Source organism: Elgaria multicarinata, chromosome 3, assembly GCF_023053635.1.
Source record: "Elgaria multicarinata webbii isolate HBS135686 ecotype San Diego chromosome 3, rElgMul1.1.pri, whole genome shotgun sequence".
In the NCBI taxonomy this organism is placed as follows: domain Eukaryota; kingdom Metazoa; phylum Chordata; class Lepidosauria; order Squamata; family Anguidae; genus Elgaria; species Elgaria multicarinata.
Window position 1 is genome coordinate 146,210,613 of NC_086173.1, and position 9,284 is coordinate 146,219,896.

Consider the following 9,284-nt stretch of genomic DNA (forward strand, 5'->3'; position numbering starts at 1 on the left):
CAAGGTGGGGAAGCACACATGATGGAATTTAAGTGCTTATAGTTTTTTTAATGGAATACTTGTCAAAGGCTGACAGGGGTCCTATGCAGGGTGGAAGGAATGTGGAGACAATAATCTTGCCCTGCATTTTTGCTAGATGGGAAATTTTGCCTGTCTAGCTGGGGCTCTGCGGAGCCAGAGGGAAGGAGCCAGAGAATTCTTTGTAAGCTGGCTGCCCTGGTCCTCTCCCTTCTCCTTCCCTCCCACAGAACCACCCCCTTTCCCATCTTTCCGAGTTGGTGTTTGTGAGCTTGTGGACACAACCAGCAGTTCTCTCCACACCGGCTATGAGGGGCAGGAGACTCAGACTCCTTGGTCTGATATCAAAGTGCTGTCTCCAACCCCAGATCCAGGAATTCCACCCCCACCAAATCCTACGGCCTTACCAACAACATGCTGTGTAGATGCCATAGGATTACTCTTACATTGTTTACATTAAAGGGGGGAACCAACGATGGCACACTAATTTTAGCAATATAAAGCAATGTGCATGTTATACTGATAACCACTCACCCTAGGTAACCATTCAGTTACCTAGGGAGGTTGTGGGCTCTCCCACACTAGAGGCATTCAAGAGGCAGCTGGACAACCATCTGTCAGGGATGCTTTAGGATGGATTTCTGTACTGAGCAGGGGGTTGGACTCGATGGCCTTGTAGGTCCCTTCCAACTCTGCTATTCTATGATTCTATTTCAACAAAGTTCATCTCTCTTCCACTAAGGTTGCTGAGGCACCTTCAGTTTCGCTGTCAGTACTTATTAACTCCATTTCATTCTGAGACATATATGTATTTCAATGACATATATGTGCTAGGGATATTCATCTGAAAAACATTAATTGTACACTTTGGAACTGCCAGGCTTGCCTAATATTGCATTTGCAAATGGCATCCATTCACTTTTTACTGATGAACGTATAAAAGAATACTGTGGGAGAAAAAAGAACTGGATTTTTTTCCAGAACATTTTCCACCACACATCACTGTTCCCAGCTGCTTCTCAGACAGTGTAGCATTTACAAGGCTACTGTCATCATAGGCTGCCAGAGAGAAGTAGAGGACACCAGACTGTAAAAAAAATCAGACAGGTGAGGAAGCATTACCTTCACATAGGAAATGCCCTCTGAACACGTTTAGAAAGTACATTGCCATTATCTGAAAAACTCTCTCTTCTGAATGGTGAAGTCAGGAGAGGAAAGTCCGCCCACTTTCACAGGTATTAACTCTAGGCTTTTTTTTTTTAAAAAAAGAAAAAGACAGCACAGATCACAAAAGGCCAAGAGTCAGGACAATTACTGTCAACTGCATTTCTGGTGAGGAGGGGCCTTCATATCATTTTCATTCCTTTCTTCCTTAGGAGCTCAGTTAAAGTTACTAGACATGCAGATCACAGCAATCTCTTCAGGAAAATAGATATTTGCCCATGGCAATGTTTCTTGAGTTCAGTCTGTCAAGCAATAGAGCCTCATTTAATTGGCTTTCAGTATTTAATGCTAATGAATGTTTCCCCAGAATAAAGGAGCATTCAGAGTTCTGAATTCCAAGATAGACAAGTGAATCTCGGCTAAATTCTGAATCAGATAGCCTCACACAGTGTTGATGGCCACCAGCTTAGATATTTTTTTAAAGTCAAACTATTTTATGTAGGATACTCTTACCAATGGTTATTAGCTAAATGGAAGCACCCTGAGGAAATATAGCTCTACATACCAGCTGCTTAGGGGCAAATCAGGGGGAGAGCTGTTCTTTTCATAACCTGCTTGTGGCTTCCCAAAGAAACCTGACTGACCCTGTGGAAAACAAAATGCTGGACAAGATGGACATTAGGCTTTTTCCAGAAAGGCAATCCTGCTGTTCTTATATCAGGCTGATAAGCTTCTATTTGCTGTCTTGCTTGGTTGTACAGGGAAGGCCTTATGGCAACTTCTGCCTGGGGCTTCAAGGACACTGTGGAATGTATTACAGGTGGGGATATGCGTGTTTTAACTCTGTTCCATCTGTGTTTCACTGACTGTTAGGCATCTTTTGTTCTTTCATCCACTCATTGGTGGAATCATGGGGTTTTTACCAGAATTTCGTTCTAAATGCCCCTGTCCCAAAAGTGAAAAACCGGTTTACAAGTCCACATGATTTGGTCTGTATCAGCTGAACTCATGCAAATCTGTTGCAGATTTCTCCAATATTCCCAATTAGAGGTAAGCATGCACACTCACTGCTAAGACCTCTCTCTTCCACAGGTGAGGTGTCAAAGACTGGAATTCCACCACTTGAGAAATATCTCTTTCATTACCCTGCACCTTCAAGTATCCAAGGCAGCTAGGTTACTGCTGTATAAACTAACAGTTCCTCTTGGCTATTGACCATACTGGATATAGAATAATGTTTTTTATTTTCTTATAAAGCAACAGTAACAGTTCACGTTCTTCTAAAGCCACGAAAAATAATAAAATAACACACACTATTCTACCTCCACTCCTTTCACTTCTGCTTCCATCCTGACTCCTCCTTTCAACCATCACAACTGTCTCCCTTTCAGGATCAACTATCAAAATCCTCTGAGAACCCTGTGGCCCAATCTCAGGCTAGGCATAAAGATTAAGTACCATAAAAGTTCACCATCAGTACAGTTAACCTGAGCAATAAATATCATCTGACCTTTAATAAAAACAACTACCTGTTTTGTCACAACCACAAAATGTAATTTCAGCAACAATCCAGCATGAAATATACACTCATGGGGATTGTGAAGGGGAAGAGACTGGGCAACTCACAGATGAAGCACACACAAAAAATGACAACTTTCCCTATCAAAGTTATAGTTCTCCAACTGTAAGAGAGGTCTCCCTAAAGAGATACAAATAGGTTCTAACAGAAAGTTGGCCACTGCTGGTTGGCTACTGTGTACGGAGCCTTTAATACAGCCTTCCTCACAACCTGACAACCTCCAAATAGGTTGGACTACAACTCCTACCATCTCCACCCAGCAGGGTCTTGTTGGCTGGGGATGATGGGAGTTGTAGTCCAAACTATCTGGGGCAGCCAGGTTAGGGAGGTCTGCTTTAAGGCAACACACTGTTTCTCCATTGGTGCTTAGGTTCTCATTGGATTACTTTCAAGTCCTCAAAAGTACAGCAAACGTATGCAACTGCCTCCAGAAGAATGAGCAAGAGATGCAGGCAAGCCATTACTTGTTGAAGTGTCTCGGCCATACTCGGGTAGAGCTCCTCTTCATTTGGGATGGCACACTAATCAAGTTTGAGATCACCTGCTGTCAAGACAGTAATTACAAACCAAACCTCAAGTACGGCCAAAGAGAAGAGAATACCTTCAAAAGGCACTTTTGCACAGTCAAAACCCGTTGCCTGTTCAGACAGGAGCCAATATTGTGCTGTGCATATTGATTAGCAAAATAGGACATAGTGACTGGATGTTTTAAAGGTGGGTAACATGAATCCCTCCAGAATACACTTCTCACAGCCACACCACAATCAGGGGAACATCTTTTAAGGTTTTTATTTATTTATTTATTGCATTTCTATACTGCCCAATAGCTGAAGCTCTCTGGGCAGTTTACAAAAGTTACATTCCTGTATCCATTTCAATTTTTCTGCTCACTTTAAATCCTTCTACCATTGAATTGTTCTGAAAGAGAGACAAACATGATTAGAGGCTCTTGCCCCATCACAACAAGAAACGACTATGTAAACAGAAGCACAGTAATTACTTCAAGTAATCAGAGATGGGTGGAATTCAGTATTCCCAGCAAACACCTGGCAAAGTTATTCAGTAGCAGGGTGCGGTCAAGACATTTCACCTGTACCACAAGCATAGTCAACCATCTCTGAAACAATTTTAGACTCTGCCATTTTTAGTCAGCATCTAAGTACACAGCTACACTGGACATTGCTTACTGAATATACACTTTTAACTCTGATGGGACTTCGCTTGAACACACCAAGGGCCAATGCTGATTAAAGCCCTAATGACTCTGCCTACTGAGCAGATATGGGAAAACAAGCAATTTGAACCATTTCCCTATATGTCTTCACTGTTCAATTGGATTAGTGAAACAGAATCACATAACCCTCATACACATTTGGTTCATCATTCAGTTAGGCTATTCCAGGACGTCCCATTTCCCAATTCAAAACAACTGGTCAGAATTAAGCATCCTAAAAAACTTTTCTTTTTCCTAAAGCTTTTAAAACCTGATGCTGTTTGGACTTTATACTGTTAGTTTTACTCTACCCTGTGCTTGTTTACCCTACCCAGTGCCTGTTTGCATTCTCTTCCCCTCCTTATCGCTTTACTATGATTTTAATAGAATGTACGCCTATGCGGCAGGGTCTTGCTATTTACTGTTTTACTCTGTACCGCACCATGTACATAGATGGTGCTATATAAATAAATAATAATAATAAATAATAATAATCCTCTTCACTTGGAAACCCAAATTCAACTCTTAAGTTACTGAACATTTTGGACTTGCTGTGTTTGGATAAATTAAGGAAACATCCACCTATATTTAATCAGCATGGACAAGATGGACCCTTGATCTGATCCAGCATGGCACTTCTTATGTTCTTAACCTGATGAAGGTTTTCACAAATTTGGAATGTTTTAGCAGGTATCAGTGATTAAGGAAGGAAAAGGAGACAAGAGGCTTCTGAAAAACCCTAGAGGGAAGAGCCATGTGCCAAAAATAATGCTCAGAAAGCAACATTTGTACTAGAGATCATGAGCACCACAGAACATAAACAGTGGTTATCTGCAAGAACAGATATTTAAAGCACTTTACAACAATACCCCCTGCTTTATCTAAAATAGACTAATAGCCTGATCTTATGATTTGCTATGCAAAGGAAATAATTAATTAGCTCAGATGTAAGAGTTCTACTGTAATGTGTGTTGCGATGATGCATCAGTAGCTCATGATAGCACAACTGCTCATGTCAGATATGGTTAGAGGTAGAAGCCTGACTGAAACAGATCAGTGGTAACACTAAGCATTATCCTTCCTCCACTTCAAACTGAGACTGAAAAACCTGAGTACAAACTCAAGAATATGAGCGGCAAGGCTCGTAGCTGAAAGAGACAAAAGTACACACAAACTCACACACTACAATAAATGCTAGCTACAGCAACTTTTTGTGAACACTATGGAACTGACCTTCCAGTTCCTTATCAACTGTGGCCAAGGCTGCAATCCTACACACACATTTATCAGGGGTAATTAAGGGGTGCATAACTTCAGAACAAGGGTCAAATCAATCCCTACTGTGATCTCCATCTGGCCTTCTGGAGCTCCCCAAACATCCCACCAATAATTGGATGGTTTCCAGGCTTTTGCACAGTCCCCCCACCCCAAAAAAAAATTCTGGAAGGATGAAATTACTCTCCTAAAGCTTACTTACTGGCAGGAAGAGCTTTAAGCTAAAATATACTAGCATTTTTGTTATTTTTGACCCGTTCCCTCTTTTCTTTCCCCCACCCACCCCTGGAATGCACCCCACCCCCAGTTTCTCCAAAATTGAACTCGGCCCTCAGGCTAAAAGAGGATCAATACCCCTGGTGTAAGTAAAAAAAGCAGGCCTTATTTCTGCATAAGCATGCAAAGGACTGTAATGCATGTGACTGAATTGTAAACTAAAAGCCCCAGTTCAGGTCTCACATTAACTCAATAGGCGGACTTGTGAAGCTACTGTCTGTCTGCTTCACATACTACACTCGTCGATATGGGGATGGGAATACTGGCTTGCTTTTTTACTGGAAATATGAAATATTTTGAAAACTAATACTGCAAATACTTTTATTTATAAACATTGTAGTAATGGCTAAAAGAGAAAGGATTTTTTGTTAAAGAAGTTCACCTTAACAGCCCATGCTAGAAGCAACTCATATCCACACTAAATGAAGCCACTTGGCCTAAACCATTGCAAATCACACCCTATACCATATTACCAGCAATATGCCTGTGGAGTACTTTACCATCCATGCCCTCCGTATACAGGAATAACCACCACATTACAGGACATGCAAACCTGGTCCTGCAGGTTTTGCAGACCCCAGGTAATACATCAGCAATGCCTATAGAAATCCCAAACCTCTGAATTATTGCATGAAATTGCTACACAGATCCAGTACAGGCAGCATTCAGAAGATGCTCACATTCTTCCTTTTGCCAAAGGTTCAAATATTTGGAGCAAGGTTGTGTGCACCAAGCTAATTGCAATATTGCACCAAGAATAAATCATGAGAGTCAAACAGATATGCATAAATCTACTTAACTTACCCTATTTATTAGGAGAAACACAGGAAACCAGGAGACAGTCGGATCTGCTCACAGATCCTGCCCAGCCTTCAACAGATTCTAGTATTAGGACTAGAAACATGGAGTTCAATCCAACCTTTTCGTTCTTGCATACCACACTGGACACATAGTACATAACATTCGAATGCTTACAAGTGAAGATGATTGTTCCAATGTATAACAAAGGGAAGATCTCACTGACTTCTGTCTACAAGGTAATTATCCACAAGATATTGAATCTTACCTGGCAGGTGTCAGCTCTCCACAGATGTAGGGTGGCCAGCCTAAAGAACTCTCCTGGGGGAGGGGGGTCTCTTGGCACCCCCCTCCCCCTTCCAAGACTCCACCTTGAAGAATCAGTGCAGGTGGATAAACTGGAATAGGACTTGTTTCTTCAGTTGCCTACACTGATTTCCTTAGGCCGGAAAGCAGAGGGGAAATCTTCTAGTAGCCTCTGCCACTACTACAAAGAATAGCAGCTTGATCTTTTGATCCCAGGATAATTCTCAAGTCTTTAAGGCTCTTGTGGAATCTTCCATCTCACAAAGGGGATGTCCAGCATTCACGACTGCTCAAGAAAACCCATAGGACACAATACTCCATTGTCATCAGTATCCAGTTGCTTTCCTCACCCGACAATGTCCTTAAAACCAATTCTACATCTGTCAGTGGAGTGTTTCTTTTTTCAAACACAATCTTAAGAAAACATACGTTCTCTGCTGGATCTAAACCATCTTGACAGGATCTCGTGGAAGGAGGCACTACATTGTACCTCCAGTTGTTCCAGCCTCAGCCACCATGCCCCTGCATAGCACACAAACCTGGATTAGAAACTACCTTCTCAACTTCAGACATATCATCCCCACATGGCTTTGACTTTTTGCTGGTGATAGTAACTTAGCATGATACTTTTCTATTGCTTCACAAAAAAACCAGCTTTACAGGAGAGCCACCTGCAATTCCAACCCAGCCCAATCCCAACTTTAAGCAAAATATAAATGAAGTATTCACACACTCTACTGGGGTGGCAACCCAAGTATGGAAGCAACTGAGTTTCTCAAAACTCTAATCTCCTGTCTGAAAGTGAAAAGGAGGATTGTTTGTCACTCACCACCCTTCCCATTCATAAACGCACAGAGACACACACACAGAGGGGTGTGTGCCTATACATTAAAAATACACTTATATACCAATATATAAGGCTGAGAAAGTCCTCTGCTGAAGATTTGGAGACTTGCTGCCAGTTAGAGAAGTCAATACTGGGCTAGACGGACCAACTGTCTGACCCAGTATAAATAAGGCAGGCTCCTAAGTTCACCTATATATTACTTATAGTGCATTGTTTACATACATACACCCATTTGTGCAGGGGGGGAGGAGGGATCTCCTCAGAGGAGCCTTTTTCAAATTAAACGCCAAGGCCTTTCGCTACTCCTTCCCTGCTCCCATTTCCGAAGTGACTGGAGGGGCCTCTTCCTTCCCTCCTCTTCTCCCTTACCAGCTACACGTTTTATTAAACGCAATCAACGATAATATGGAGCGGGAAAGAGCTCTATTTCTCCCGACCCTCGGTTTCCCTTAGCCTTCCTCAGCCGCTCCCTCCCTAATGGGAGTCCTGCTTCCCTTCCCTCCTGCAAGCGGGCAGGAGAGACTGGACTGGCTCCCTTCTCTTATTTCTTTCCTTCCTTTTCATTCTTTCCTCTCCCTTTTCATTCTTTCCTCCCTTCCTTCCTTTCTCTCTCTCTCTCCCCCCCCCCCCCGCTTACACTGACCGAGGGCAACGACACTCAACGCCAAGCAGCACCAGAATTCCAGCCACTTCCGCCTGTCAGCGCCGGAAGCGAACCCATGGCAACCAGCCGTCCCACCCCTCGCTCTCCGCTTTCCATGGAGGCCACGCCCCCTACCTTCGTACAAGTCAAAATTCAGGCGCAGCCGCTCACTGACGACCACGCCCAACTTCCCCCCTTCCTCTTCCCCCAACAACGAAGAGGAGGCGCTTTTCGCAAGGGACAGTTCCATCACAGTTTAGCTACGCCCCCTTTTCAGAACTGACGAGACAAAAGCGTCACCACTTCCTTCGTAAGAAGGGCGGGGTACGGGGGCATATGGCACTACTCTCGTTTCTAATATTTATGCGCGCGCACCGTGGCGACGTAAGAGCCGTAGATTCGCATGTACATGGCTCTTCCTCCCACCTTTCCCTGCTCCAATCACCACCCAGCAGCCCGCCGGCAGTTGTGCCTATGGGTGGAAACCCCCTCCCCGTTTGCGATGACTTGATTCTGAATGGCAGACCAGTCCGCGAGTCTCTTGCGCCCTCTAGCGGATCGGAATGGCCGTTTGAAACAAGAGATTTCGCTAGGCTGTGTAAGGCGCTTAATAAAGTAGGGAGAGAAGAGAACCTGAAATTCACCTCCTAGTTGGCTGTCAAATGCACAAAAACAGGCTCCCTTGGGCTCCTTGATGATGCAAGTGTGGGAGTGATCTCAATCTTTTTGTTTGACCTTGGGGAAACATAATTTTGATGGTGTCACTCTTGAAAATGGTGCGTTTGAGTGCTGCAGGCAAAAAACAAAATGGCCACCATCGCAAACACTTTCCCTCATTTTTCCCTCAGTAAATGTTTAATACAAAAAACATATATAAAGAAAATGTTTCTCCTTTAATTCTACACAAAAAAGGTCATTACATATTTTTAGGACCTACCATTTTATCAAAAAGTTTACTTTTAAGGTTTCCAAACGAAAATGGTGCTAAAAATTGAAAGTTGTTCTGTGAACATTGATGTCGCTCAGTCATCTCTTAATCGTGGAAACAATAAAGATTATGTGTAATTAAACAATAATAGACTTTCATGAGAGTTTAGCCAGTGCATATTGATATGTATGACACTGTTTCTAGGGACACCGGATAGTAGTGATACCGCACGGGTAT

At 42.9% G+C, this 9,284-nt stretch overlaps 1 protein-coding gene across 4 annotated transcripts in view; it reads right to left on the minus strand.

Moving 5' to 3' along the window:
• Positions 1–8,181, minus strand: part of MGAT1 (alpha-1,3-mannosyl-glycoprotein 2-beta-N-acetylglucosaminyltransferase) — a 45,682-nt gene extending 37,501 nt beyond the window's left edge. Inside the window, exons 1-2 of one of the 4 annotated variants that reach the window (XM_063122214.1) lie at positions 8,120–8,181; positions 6,592–7,151 (exon numbers count right to left, since the gene is read on the minus strand). The gene's annotated coding sequence lies outside the window, so the exon portion shown is untranslated. Of the gene's footprint in view, positions 1–6,329; positions 6,342–6,591; positions 7,152–7,537; positions 7,623–7,845; positions 7,888–8,119 lie in introns of those variants that run through there. The other 3 variants (XM_063122215.1, XM_063122213.1, XM_063122219.1) reach the window with 3 other exon arrangements.
• Between the last annotated feature and the right edge of the window lie 1,103 nt (positions 8,182–9,284).